This window comes from Notamacropus eugenii, chromosome 4, assembly GCF_028372415.1.
Source record: "Notamacropus eugenii isolate mMacEug1 chromosome 4, mMacEug1.pri_v2, whole genome shotgun sequence".
Classification (NCBI taxonomy): domain Eukaryota; kingdom Metazoa; phylum Chordata; class Mammalia; order Diprotodontia; family Macropodidae; genus Notamacropus; species Notamacropus eugenii.
The window spans coordinates 392157216-392171879 of record NC_092875.1 but is presented as its reverse complement, the minus strand read 5'-3'; positions in this window follow the sequence as shown (position 1 = coordinate 392171879).

The window sequence follows — 14664 nt, the reverse complement described above, 5'->3', positions numbered from 1 at the left end:
TCAATTATTTTAAAGGGATATACATCAAAGGCAGAGCCAAGATGATGGAGTAGAAGCAGGGACCTGCTAATGCTCTCCCCCCACACACCTCAAAAATCCTTCAAAATAATTCTAAACAAGTTCTAGAGCAGCAGGAGCCATGAAGTGACAAACTTAAGTAAATTTCCAGCCCAGGAAGCATCTATTAAACTTCGACTGAGAGCACAGTACATGGACATGGTATATGCTACAGAAGAAAGACTGGATCAGGCCTTAGGGGGCTGAATCACTGTAAATTGCCATGGTTTCCAGACTTCTCAATCCAAAAATACAGAAGGCAGCTTCATAAGTCATTGGGGAGGATCTCTCACTTGACTGAGAGGGGAGAATGTTCCTCCCCCAGCACCAACCCCAGCCCCAGCCTCAGGGCAGCGGTGGCCCTGCTGAAGTAGAAATTGTTTCTGGAGCTTTCCACTTAACAAACAGCTCAAAAACCAATAACTGACTGGAAAAATGAGCAAAAAGGGGGAAAAGAAATAGAGTATAGATTCTTACTTTATCAATGAAAAGGCATTTTCTTATGTCATTGGTGATGAGGAAGGTAAAAACATACAGCCAGAAGAATACAACAAAGCCAAACTCCTGCATACAGAGCCTTCAAAAAATATGAATTGTTCTCATAATATGGAAGAACTCAAAAAGGATTTTGAAAAGCAAGTAAAATAAGTAGAGGAAAAATGAGTAGAGAAATGAGAATGATGAAAGAAAATCCTGAAAAAAGAGTCAACAGTTTGCTAAAGGAAATCATCCAAAATGTGTTTCACAAAATGAAAATAAGACCTTTAAAATTAGATTAACCCAAATGGCAAAAGAGATTCAAAAAGCCAATAAGGAGAAGAATGCTGTAAGAAGCAGAATGGATCAAATGGAAAAAGAAGTTCAAAAGCTCACTGACGAAAATAATTCCTTCAAAATTAGAATGGAACAAATGGAAGCTAATAGTTGACTTCATGAGAAATCAAGAATTTATAAAACAAAACCAAAAGAATGAAAGAAAAAAATAGAAGGCAATTTGAAGTATCTCATTGGAAAAACAACTGACCTGGGAAAAGGACCCAGGAGAGAGAATTTTAAAGTTATGGGAATACCTGAAAAACATGATCATACAAAGAACCTAGATATCATCTTTCAAGAAATTTTCAAGAAAACCTTCCCTAATAAGCTAAAACCAAAGAATGAAGTAGAAATGGAAAGAATATTCCAATCACTTCCTGAAAGAGATCCCCAAAGGAAAACTCCTAGGATTATTGTAGCTAAGTTCCAGAGTTCCCAGGTCAAAGAGAAAATATTATAAGCAGCAAGAAAGAAACAATTCAAGTTTTGTGGAAACACCATCAGGATAACACAAGATTTAGCAGCTTTCACCCTTAAGGGATCAGAGTTCTTCGAATATGATATTCCAGCGGTCAGAGGAACTAGAATTAAAACCAAGAATTACTTATATAGAAAAACTGAGTATAATAATTCAGGGGGAAATAGAATTTCAATGAAATAGAGGATTTCCAAGCATTCTTGTTGGAAAGACCAGAGTTGAACAGAAAATTTGATTTTGAAATACAAGAATCAAGAGAAACATGAAAAGGAAAACAGGAAAGAGAAGCCACAAGGAAATCATTAACGTTGAACTGTTTACATTCCTACATGGAAAGATGATAATTTTTACTCATGAGATTTTTCTCAGTATTAGAATAGTTGGAGGGAATATGTATATATATATACATATATATATATACACACATATATACATATATGTGTATACGCACACATATATATGTGTGTATATACACATTCAAACACACATATATGTGTGTATGTGTGTATGCCTATATATGTGTATATAAATACGTATATATGTATAGATCCAAATACATACATATATGTATAGACACATATACATACATATATGTGCATATATGTATATATGTGTGTGCATACATATACATACATGCATATATATATATATATATATATATATATATATATATAGGGAGAGACAGAGAGAGACAGAGAGAAAAAGAGAAAGAGACAGACAGACAGACAAATGACAAATAGAGAGAGCACCCACTGGGTGAGCTGAATATGAAGGGATAATATCTAAAACATAAATTTAAGTGTTATGAGGAATGTACTAGGAGAAAGTGAAAGAGAGAAGTAGAATGTAGCAAATCATCTCACATAAAAGAGGTAGGAAAGAGCTTTTACTATTGAGTGGAAGAGGGAAAAGGTGACAGGTCATAAGTGAGCCTTACTTTCATTGGATTTGGCTTCAGGAGAGGATTACATACACAGTCAACTGGGTATGGAAGTTTATCTTACCCTACAGGAAAGCAGGGGGGAAAGAGTAACAGTGGGGGATAATTGAAGGAATGGCAGATTGGGGAACGGGGTAATTGGAAGCAAACATTCAATACATTGCATCATATTAACATTATTTAAATATCACAGACCTTTTCTAATAATATCACATGAAATATTTACTTAAGAAATCATATCAAATGATTACTCACCATATGTATGTGTAAAGAACAGAAAGTTAGAAGCTCCTAGAGTATGATTCCATATCTAGATTACTGACTTAATTTTTTGAATTGATTATCTTAATAATAGAGGTACTATATTTATTTGATAAGTATTCGTTGTAAATGTACATAAAAATTTCTTCAAATAAGCAATACATAAAATATAGTGATTTCTACACATGAAGTAGAAGCTGAGGAAGTAAAAGTAAATTTGGTACATAGTCCCCAATAAGACACATAACATATGAAAAAAAAATAGGCAGTAAGTGATAAAAACTGTATTAATGATATCAAGATATCAGAGTTGAGAGGAGGGAGTACTGACTTTGAGCTGCCATAGTCAGGAAAGATGACATTCAAGTTGAACTTTGAAGAATGAGGAAGTTTCCAATAGACAGAAAAGACTTGGGGATGTTAAGTTTAACCATTATATAAACTGGTGAAAAGAATATGAGGGATAAAACTATCAATCCAAAGATGTTCATAGCAATATTATATGTAAGGTATGAACTTGGAAGCAACATAAATATCAAATAAGTGAAAAATGATGAATGCCATGAATGAATAATGAAGATGTCTTGGAGATATGGATTTGGGAAATGCTAACTACAAATAATGTATCTTATCAGGCCTCTGGAGAAAAGTGTATCTATTATATGAGGATCGTGGATGAAATTCTTTCTAAAATTTCTTCTCTCTCTCTCTCTCTCTCTCTCTCTCTCTCTCTCTCTCTCTCTCTCTCTCTCTCTCTCTCTCTCTCTTTCTTTCTCCCCCCCTTTCTCTCTTACATACATACACACACATACACATACACACATATCCAACTTGAAAATAATTATATGAGTATGCATCACAGTCAAAATTTTTCTTTCCTTACTGGACAGTCTTCTTTTCTCTCTAAAGTCTCTTAAAATGATATTTGATGGCAGAAATACAATTGATGAATGCACTCCAAACCTTTCCTGTTTGGCAGGACTAGACAAAGCAGCAAGTTCCACTTTCATAGCTTTTGAGAATTTCTACTATTACTTTCGTAAAGTGATGAGTCATTAGAGTAGGACTTCAAAATAACAAAAAAATATCATTTTCATGTTTGTAAAGTGCCTTACAAGTTTTTATCCTCAAAATAACTTTGAGAAGTAGGTGTTATTATTGTCCTCATTTTATGGGTGAAGAAAGAGAAGTTGACAGCAGTTATGACTAACATAGGGTTACACAGTTACCAAGTTTCTGAGTCATTTGAGCCATTCTGAGTCATTAAGTATTTAGTGTATGGGGTGTTCAGGGAAGACTAGTACCCTGGTGTTAGGGCTTGCTGAGCTCTTTTCAGGACTGCTTAACCACTTTTGGTATCACCCATCTCTCACCTGTGTTTCCAAAAAACTATAGCAGGTACAATAGCCACACCAATATGCCACCTCAGCAGAAGGGCTAAATCAAATTGAGGGTAACCCATATGTTTGTTTTCAAATGTGTCAGTGAGTTAGGGGGAGCATCTACAAAAATCATGCAAAGACTTTCCCTGGCAGAATGAGCAGTTGAGAATAATTTCTTCCATTGACCAGGAAGGTAACTGAAGCAGGTGCTGTGGATCACTTAGAGCTTGGTCAGACATCAGAGATGCCAAGGTCTTCCACCGCATTCTAGGCCATTACTTGTTATGTTGAACTTTGTCCTGTCACTGGACATCAATGACTCAGGAAGAAAGAGTGAGGCTGAAGATTTTGCAAAACTCTGCCACACTTAAATCCAATTCACTTGAGAATTACATTTAAGTGACTAATATATACCAGGCACCATGCTAAAAGTTGAGTATACCATGAAAAACAAAAAGACAATTCCTATCCTCAAGGAGTTTACCATCTAATGGGGAAAGACAACACATTAAAAGGAGGTGAAAGTGGAGAGATTATGGGGAGAGGGAGGAAGAAGTCTGGAGGGATGCAGCTTTACAGGAAATGACATTGCTGCCCTGGGTGCTCTCCTTAAGGGGAGGATCTTGGGAGAATTTTCCATTGTTCACTCTCTAATTAGAGACAAAGGGGGCTGTCAAAGTTAGAGGATACTAAGGAAGTGTGAATTTTAGGAGTTATATGATCTTTCAGGATGATTAGATCATGATGAAGTTTTGAAGTAACAAGCAGGATTTGAATTTGGGTTTACCTAGCTGTTGGTCCAACACCATCCACTACATTGCCTAGACACCTTTTACTTAAAGAGGAGATTCTTAGATCTTACTGTGAATTTTTTAGTATTATCTGTTGTAAGGATATTTTCAGTCCGTGTCAAACTCCAGCAATGAGTAGTTGAGTGAATTTGAGAAAGTACTTTGCCTGCCAGGAAAAATGAGGAAGTGGAACTAGATGATGATGACTTGAAATAAATCTAATCTCCCTTACACTTGACAGTCCATCAAATACATGAAGATGGTTGTCATATTATCTCCGAATCTTTGTGCCCCCAGGCTAAACGTCCACAGCTGGATTAACCAGTTCTCATATGACCTGTCCAAAGACACACAAGAGTTGAGTGGTAGACTTGGGAATCAAAGCCTGTTTGTGTGAACCCAAATCTAGCACTCTTTTCATAATCTGTTTATGTAATCTTTTATGATATATGGACATATACATTTTAATCTTTGGATAATTCTTATAGATAAAGTGCCATGTCATTCCAAGAAGAAGCATCTGGCATCAGATTCTCTACTCAATTACTATGAGAGTATACTCTACTCACTGAATATGTTTCAGTAGATATGTCTTACCACATAATGTTCATACTTCATTTCATTTGTAATTTTACTCAAATATGTACAAGTTAATTTAAAACCTCAACCCAGAAATTAGTTACTGTAAACATCCCTGGGATTCTGGTGACAAGAGTTACAAGAAATAATAAATAAATGTACTTGAATACTCTGTAGGATGTCATCCACTGTGTTTTTCTCATTTTAATTTATTTTAATAGCATTGTTTTAAAATCAATCATTTTTCCAAGTGTTATAGATATTATAAAATTTCATCTTTCATTGATTTTAAAAGAAATGACAAAGTCTATTGAAAATCCTATCTGTTCTAAAAAATGAAATATTTACTCACATTTAATCCTTTCTTTGAAAAATAAAATAATACTCTACAAGTGAATGAGAAGTCCACTAAAAAGTTGAATTGCAGCTAAATCTGCTTTCTTTTATTTTTTTCTCTTCCTAACCAAGTCTTACATAGTTAGACTTTTGGAAAAGACAGGATTTTCTGCTAGCAAATATGAAGGAAAAAAATCCATTCTAATCCAACTATGTGAGCCCTTATCTAAAGAAAGTCTTGTAGAACTCAGGTCTAGCATTATAGTCAATGAAGGTTTTCATGTGACTGATGATTTTATACCAGATACTAGATAAAAGAAATTGTTAAAATTGTTTCATAGGAATGGATTATTGAACTTAAAAAGCATGCTTATTATCAAATCTAAGGTCAGCAAAATTATGACTTTTGTCTTGTTTCTAAAGTACAATTTGTGAATGCTGACAGATAGCTACAAAATATGTCAGGAAAGGCATTCAGAGCAAAATGTATGCACCATCCTAGAGAAAAAGAAATTTGACATCCTATCAAAGTGGTTAAAAATATTAAGTGATCATTTATAGTTCAATCAGAAATAAAATCAAAGGAAGGGAGGCAGTTAGGTGCAGTAGGAAGAATGCAAAGTTATGAATTTATTTGTTCAACTTCATGTGCTGCCATTTCTTAGCGATGTGGCTTTGGACAAGCTACTGCAACATTTTTGTACCTCAGTTTCCTCATTTATGAAAGCTTGAGCTGCACTGTTTTCAAATTGGAAAAGGGCGTGATCTATCATTACATTCACTAGGAACTGATTTTAATGAAAATGCCAACTGAATGTGCAGAACAGCGAAACCTTTTGTATAATCTCTATCCGTATATCAAGTGAATAGGCATTTGCTAAGCACCTACTGTGAGCCAGACACTGTACTATGTGAAGACAAATAAAAGCATTTCTGACTTTAACAGTATGTATCAGAGCTGAGATTTAAATGTCTTCCTTATTCCAAGGTTAGCATTACTCTCACAATATCACACTGCCTCATGAAAGTTCTATTTTATGTAACAGCTAAAATATTATTTGCCAACATTATGTAGAGTTCATTCTCCACTCATGTAGAAATGCATTGGATGCAGTAGGAGAGGGAATATAATCTATTGCCCATGCCAAGAATGAAGATATCTAATGTTACTTTATTCTCCTATTTTGAAACAAGTGCTATTATATTCCTTTCCCACTGATATTGAATGAGAGCTAAAGTCACCAAATATCTTCCCTCAAACCCAGTATTCTCTTACAGAAATGAGACTTATGCATGTCTTCAAATTCTAAAAATCTCATGATTTGATTTTAGCTTTTAGGTAAATATATTAATCTTCTGTTAGTGGTAGTCTAATCTCAAGACCATCTCTGGGGTAAAAGAGATTTTAGCTACTGTAGGCATGTATCCAAAAGAAAATATCCCTGAGGAATTCTACGTACATATGGTTTTATAAAGATGCCATTGGAATTTTAACTATTCATACATTTGTATAAGAGAGAAACATATGCTTTATGAAATCAGAAATTTATTTTTCTTCTAAGCCATTTGTTGGTCACTGTTGGAAATGATACATGTAGTGAAAACCTGCTGATTCTCAACCACCAAAAATTATTTTATTCAATTTTGGCTTTGGAAGGAGAAAGGCTGGAATTCACTGCAGATGGTTTAGTGTGTATTATTAGGTATTTTAGAGTTATATGCTTTTTAGAGAACCAAACACTTTTAATGATTAAAACAGTTTTACATAACAAGAAGCTTTGTAGCAGAATGATTGACTAGTTACTATCCGCAAATAGCAATTTATAACGGAAAGTGGCTCTAAGATCCTGAAAGTAATTGGTAGCTCATTATAGGGATTAAATTGCTGAGTTTAGCTTTTCATTTTAGTTTGTAAATGTGGCTTTGCTAAAAACTATTAGTGTGGGCTTGCTAAATCAGTATGCTCCCTCCCATCGTTTTCCTAGATTGACAAAATGACAGTGAATCAGTATATGAGGAAAAGTCCTGAGGCCTGCTAATATAATTAGCAAAACAAGCATTCAATAATAAGGAAGCTGTCACACACCTACAAAGGCCTTCACTTCCTATCTTCTCCCTCCAAAATTACCTTTCTTGAATTGACCCTACTAGGAACCCTAAGTACCATAAGTTAATCAGGAGTTTAATCAGGCAAAGATGTAATCTCTATATGGACCATTTGTCTTAGAAGTTTTTTTTGCTCCATGTCTACAGCCTCCTCTCCAATACTGGAAAGCTTTTAGAAAAATGTAGCATCATTGGTCAAAACTGATAGATGTGTGTGGATATAATATGTAATAATCAGTGAAAAATAGATCAGTACTAGTGCACTAGGTCTGAATCTGTGGTTTGCAATGATAATAAGTGAATTGTCTTCTTCTATGGAGGGCATAGTATACTTGCATATACTACAGCAGATTTTCTCATTCTATCACAATAATAAGGAAACCACATCAAATAAGATCATCAGTGTTATTTTTAAAAGAGAATGTAATCCAATAAGTATTTATTAAGTGCCTAATATAGGCCAGGCAATGTGCCAAGTACTAAGGATACAGTAAATAAAATGAAAAACAGTTCCTGAGCCAATTTGAAGGGGAAAAGAATACACAAAAGAAGGTAGGAAAGTAAGGGAAGGAACACCAATAGATATAAAATATGTGGGCATATTTTTCCATGGAGTTTAGACCAGGAAGAGCAACAGACTTGAAGTGGAATGAACTGAGAGTCCAGTTTCTTCCCTGTAAAAAGGCAGGGATCGGATGGGTGTGGTACTCTGACCCCAGCCCTTCAGTCAGAGGAGAAAAGAGCCTGAAGGAGGTGATGTCAAACACAGCTTAAGTAGAAAAAAGAGTAGTGAGGAGCACATCATGGAAAGGGCACCTCATTCAGGTAGAGCAGCACATTCAAAGTACTTCCTGGCAATAATAAGAAATCCAAGTCAAATAAGATGATCAATGTTATTTTCAAAAGAGAAAATGGAGGGGGGCAGAGCCAAGATGGCAGAGTGAAAGCAACGACTCACCTAAGCTCCTAGAAAAACTCCTCTGGGTATCTCCGGGGGGAGAGTCTGACCAGACTTTGGAGGTGTAGAATCCAGTGGGTGACGGACTTTGACAGATTCGGAGCCCAGGCTGGACCAGAGGGTCCACGGGAGGGATCTGTTCCGCGGAGGTAAGACCCCGGCGCACAGCGCAGCGCGGTCGGCGCGGCAGGGCGGAGGGGACCAGAGGAGCCTGAGAGTGGCGGGCGAGACCAGCGGAGCAGGAGATAAGCCAGGCCGAGCCGGTGAGAGCCGCTGAGTGCCAGACATCAGCGCAGCAGCCCTTGAAATCTTCAGCCTGAAGACGGACTTCGGTGAGTCACTACTTGAACTTCCAGGAACTGGGATGGCAGAGTGATCAGTAAGCGCTCTCTCCTCCCCCCTGATGACCATGAGGGAACCATAAAATTCTTCCCCAGATTAATCCTGGATCAGCGGGAACAGCAGAAGGGGGCGGGTGGTCTCATAACACCAGAGGCTGGAAAAGTGGCAAAGGGGAATTCTTCCTACGGTGGCGGAGACGGCTGGAGGGACAGACGACCCAGGGCAGAGAAAATTCTCACTGAGACCCAGGCAAGCCTCAGAGCCGGGAGACGAGCCCCAGGAGGGGCGGGAACACGTGTTAGCTTCTAGGCGTGCCCCAGCCCTCCAGGGGAAAAGGGAAGACAATAGGGAAGGTGGGATCACCATCCCCTGACCTTGCCTTTGCCTCAAGTCAGCTGAGGAGATATCCTGAGACCAGACCACCCCTCCCACACACCTAACAAGCTAACCGCAGGGTTGATCGGGGAAACAAAAAACAAAAGCCTGCTTTTAACCTAGACACACATCAGCTCAACTTAAAGATCTGTACCTTCTGACTGAAAGAACCAAAAGCTACAACACTCAGCCAACATCATGAATCGGAAAAAGCAGACGAAAAGTGAAAAAACCATAGAATCTTTCTATGGGGATAAGGACCAAAACACAAACACCAAAGAGGTTAGAGCTGAGACTGTACTTCCATCTGAAACCTCAGATGGGACTATGAATTTCTCGCAAGCACAACTAGATTACCTGGAACGTCTGAAGAAGGATATAAAAGAAAAACTGGCCAATGATTTTAAAACTATAAAAAAAGAATTCACTGATGAGAACATCACCCTGAAAAAGAAAATTGAAGAAATGGAAAAGGAAGTTCAAAAATTAACTGGAGAGAATAACTCCCTAAAAGGAAGAGCTAATCAAATGGAAAAGGAAACCCAAAACCTAATTGGGAAAATTGATCAGATGGAAAAGGAAACCCAAAACCTAACTGGGAAAATTGGTCGAATGGAAAAAGAAGTACAAAAATTAAATGGAGAAAATAGTTCCTTAAAGGGAAAAATTGGTCATATGGAAAAGGAGATGGAAAAGCTAACTGAAGAAAACACTACGATGAAGATTAGAATTGGGCAAGTAGAAACTAATGACTCAATGAGGCAACAAGAATCAGTCAAACAAAATCTAAAGAATGAAAAGATAGAAGAAAATGTAAAATATTTAATTGGAAAAACAACTGACCTGGAAAATAGATCCAGGAGAGAAAATTTAAGAATTATTGGCCTGCCAGAAACCCATGATGAAGAAAAGAGTCTGGACAACATCTTCCAGGAAATCATCAAGGAAAACTGCCCAGAAGTACTAGACTCAGAGGGCAAAATAGTCATTGAAAGAATCCACCGTTCCCCTCCCGAAAGGGATCCCAAACTCAAAACCCCAAGAAATATAGTTGCCAAATTCCAGAGCTATCAAATGAAGGAGAAAATACTACAAGCAGCCAGAAAGAAACAATTCAAATATCAAGGACACACAGTCAGGATCACACAGGACCTTGCAGCTTCTACGTTAAAAGATCGAAAGAACTGGAACCCAATATTCCGTAAGGCAAAGGAGTTGGGACTTCAACCAAGGATCAACTACCCAGCAAAGTTCAGCATAACATTTCAGGCAAGGAGAAAGTCATTCAACGAAATAAGGGATTTCCAGAGCTTCCTGACCAAAACACCAGAACTCAATAGACAATTTGATCTTCAAATGCAGGTCTCCAGAGAATCATAAAAAGGTAAACAGAGGGGAAAAAACAAAAACAAAAACTTGCTACTCAATTAGGGCAAACTGTTTACCTCCCTATAAGGGAAGATGATACCTGTTAATCTTGAGAACTGTGCAGCTATTATGATAAAAGGGATATATGTAGAGGGAACGGGCATAAAGTAAATGATGTCATGTCAAAAATATGATTTAAGTATGAGAAGGGAATGTAATAGGAGGTGTGGAAAGGGGGAAGCAGAAAATGGCAAATTATATCACAGGAAAAAGTACAAAACTATAGTAGAGGGAAGGAGGGGAGGGAGATGAGCATTGTTTGAGAGGTACTCTCATCTGATTTGTTCAAAGGAGGGAACAATAATCTTAAGTAGATAATCCTAACTAGCTCTATAGGTAGTAGGAGGGGAAGGGGGAAGAAAGGGGAGGGTGGCTAAAAGGGAGGAAAGAAGCAATAAGAGTAAAGGGGACTAAAAGGGAGGGGGGTCAAAAGAAGGAGGGGAAGGCTGCAGGAGGAGGGGGAGAAAAGTGAATACTATTGAGGAGGGGAAGGGAGAAGGGAGAGCTAAAAGCACAAATGGTGGGAAAGAGGTTGGAGGGAAATACACAGATTGTAATCATAACTGTGAATGTGAATGGAATGCACTCTCCCATAAAACGGAGACGGATAGCAGAATGGATTAAAAGCCATAATCCAACAATATGTTGCTTACAAGAAACACATTTGAAACGGGGAGATACACATAGGATAAAGGTCAAAGGATGGAGCAGAATATATTGTGCTTCAGCTCATGTAAGAAAGGCAGGAGTAGCAATCCTAATCTCAGACAAAGCAAAAGTAGAAATAGATCTAATCAAAAGGGATAAGGATGGAAACTATATCCTGCTAAAAGGCACCATAGACAATGAAGCAATATCATTACTAAACATGTATGCTCCAAGTGGTATAGCATCCAGATTCTTAGAGGAGAGGTTGGGGGAGTTGAAGGAAGAAATTGATAGCAAAACTATACTAGTGGGGGACCTCAACCTCCCCCTCTCTGAACTTGATAAATCCAACCTCAAAATAAACAAGAAAGAGGTTAAGGAGGTAAATAAAACTCTGGATAAGGTAGATATGATAGATCTTTGGAGAAAATTAAATGGGAATAGAAAGGAATATACTTTTTTCTCAGCGGTACATGGAACATTTACAAAAATTGACCATGTACTAGGACATAAAAATCTCACAATCCAGTGCAGAAAGGTAGAGATAATCAATGCATCCTTTTCAGACCATAATGCATTAAAAATTACATGTAATAAAAGGCCATGGAAAGATAAACCAAAAATCAATTGGAAACTAAATAATCTAATTCTAAAGAAGGGTTGGGTTAAAGAAGAAATCATAGAAACAATGAACAATTTCATTCGAGAGAATGACAATAGTGAGACAACATACCAAAACTTATGGGATACTGCAAAAGCAGTTATTAGGGGAAGTTTTATATCTCTGAATGCTTACATAAATAAAATAGAGAAAGAGGAGATCAATGACTTAGGCTTGCAGTTGAAATAGCTAGAAAAAGAAGAAATTGAAAATCCCCAAGTAAATACCAAATTAGAAATACTGAAAACCAAAGGAGAGATTAATAAAATTGAAATTAAGAAAACTATTGAATTAATAAATAAAACCAATAGTTGGTTTTATGAAAAAACTAATAAAATTGATAAACCTTTGGTCAATTTGATTAAAAAAAAGAAAGAAGAATACCAAATTACTAATATTAAAAATGAAAGGGGTGAACTCACCTCCAATGAGGAGGAAATTAAAACAATAATTAGAAACTACTTTGCCCAACTTTATGCCCACAAATTCGACAATCTAAACGAGATGGATGAATATTTTAAAAAATACAAATTGCCCAGATTAACAGAAGAGGAAGTTGAATACTTAAACAACCCCATCTCAGAAAAAAAAATTGAACCAGCCATCAATGAACTCCCTAGGAAAAAATCTCCAGGGCCAGATGGATTCACAAGTGAATTCTATCAAACATTTAAAGAACAGTTAATTCCAATACTACATACACTATTCTTGAAAATTGGGGAAGAAGGAGTCCTCCCAAATTCTTTCTATGATACAAATATGGTTTTGATACCCAAACCAGGAAGAGACAAAACAGAGAAAGAAAATTATAGACCAATTTCCCTAATGAATATAGATGCAAAAATTTTAAATAAGATTCTAGCAAAACGAATACAGCATCTTATCACGAGATTAATACATTATGATCAGGTAGCATTCATACCAGGACTACAGGGCTGGTTCAATATTAGGAAAACTATTAGCATTATTGATCACATCAACAACAAAGCTAACAAAAACCACATGATTATCTCAATAGATGCAGAAAAAGCTTTTGACAAAATACAACATCCATTCCTACTAAAAACATTGGAGAATGTAGGAATAAAGGGAACTTTCCATAAAATAATAAGCAGTATCTATCTAAAACCTTCAGCAAGCATTATATGCAATGGGGATAAGCTAGATGCATTCCCAATAAGATCAGGGGTGAAACAAGGTTGTCCATTATCACCACTATTATTTAATATGGTACTAGAAATGTTAGCTGTAGCAATTAGACAAGATAAAGATATCCAAGGAATTAAAATAGCCAAAGAAGAAACTAAGTTATCACTCTTTGCAGATGATATGATGATTTACCTAGAGAATCCCAGAGATTCAAGTAAAAAATTACTAGAATTAATAAACAACTTTGGCAAAGTTGCAGGGTACAAAATAAACCCACACAAATCTTCTGCATTCCTATATATTAGCAACAAAGTCCAACAGCAAGAGATAGAAAGAGAAATCCCATTTAAAGTTAGGGTAGACAGTATAAAATACTTAGGAGTCTACCTGTCAAAACAAACCCAGGGATTATATGAACACAATTACAAGACACTTTTTGCACAAATAAAGTCAGATTTAAGTTAGTGGAAAAACATTAGTTGCTCATGGGTAGGCCATGCTAATATAATAAAAATGACAATTCTACCCAAATTAATATACTTATTTAGTGTCATACCAATTAGACTATCATATAATTACTTTCTAGAGCTGGACAAAATAATATCAAAATTCATTTGGAAAAACAAAAGGTCCAGAATATCAAAGGGACTAATGAAAAGAAATGCTTGGGAAGGTGGCCTAGCACTACCAGACCTCAAACTGTACTATAAAGCAGCAATTATCAAAAGCACTTGGTATTGTCTAAGAAACAGAGAGGTAGACAAGTGGAATAGACTTGGCACTCAAGATGCGGTAGGCAAGGAATATAGCAACCTTCTGTTTGATAAACCCAAGGACCCCAGCTTCTGGGATAAGAACTCATTGTTTGACAAAAATTGCTGGGAAAACTGTATAACAGTGTGGCGGAAATTAGGCATAGACCCATACCTGACACTGTACACAAGAATAAAGTCCACATGGGTACATGATTTAGGTATAAAGATTGATACCATGAATAAACTGGAGAAGCAAGGAATAGTGTATTTATCAGATCTATGGAGAAGGGAAGAATTCTTTACTAAAGGAGAGATAGAATGCATTATGAAATGCAAAATGGATAACTTTGATTACATTAAACTGAGAAGTTTTTGCACAACCAAACCCAATGCAACCAAAATCCGGAGGGATGTAGTAAATTGGGAAAGAATTTTTACAGCTAAGCTTGGGGATAAAGACCTCATTTCTAGAATATATAGAGAACTGATCCAAATATATAATCATACAAGTCATTCCCCAATTGATAAATGCTCAAAGGATATGAACAGGCAATTTTCAGAGGAAGAGGTTAAGGCTTTCTATAATCATATGAAAAAATGCT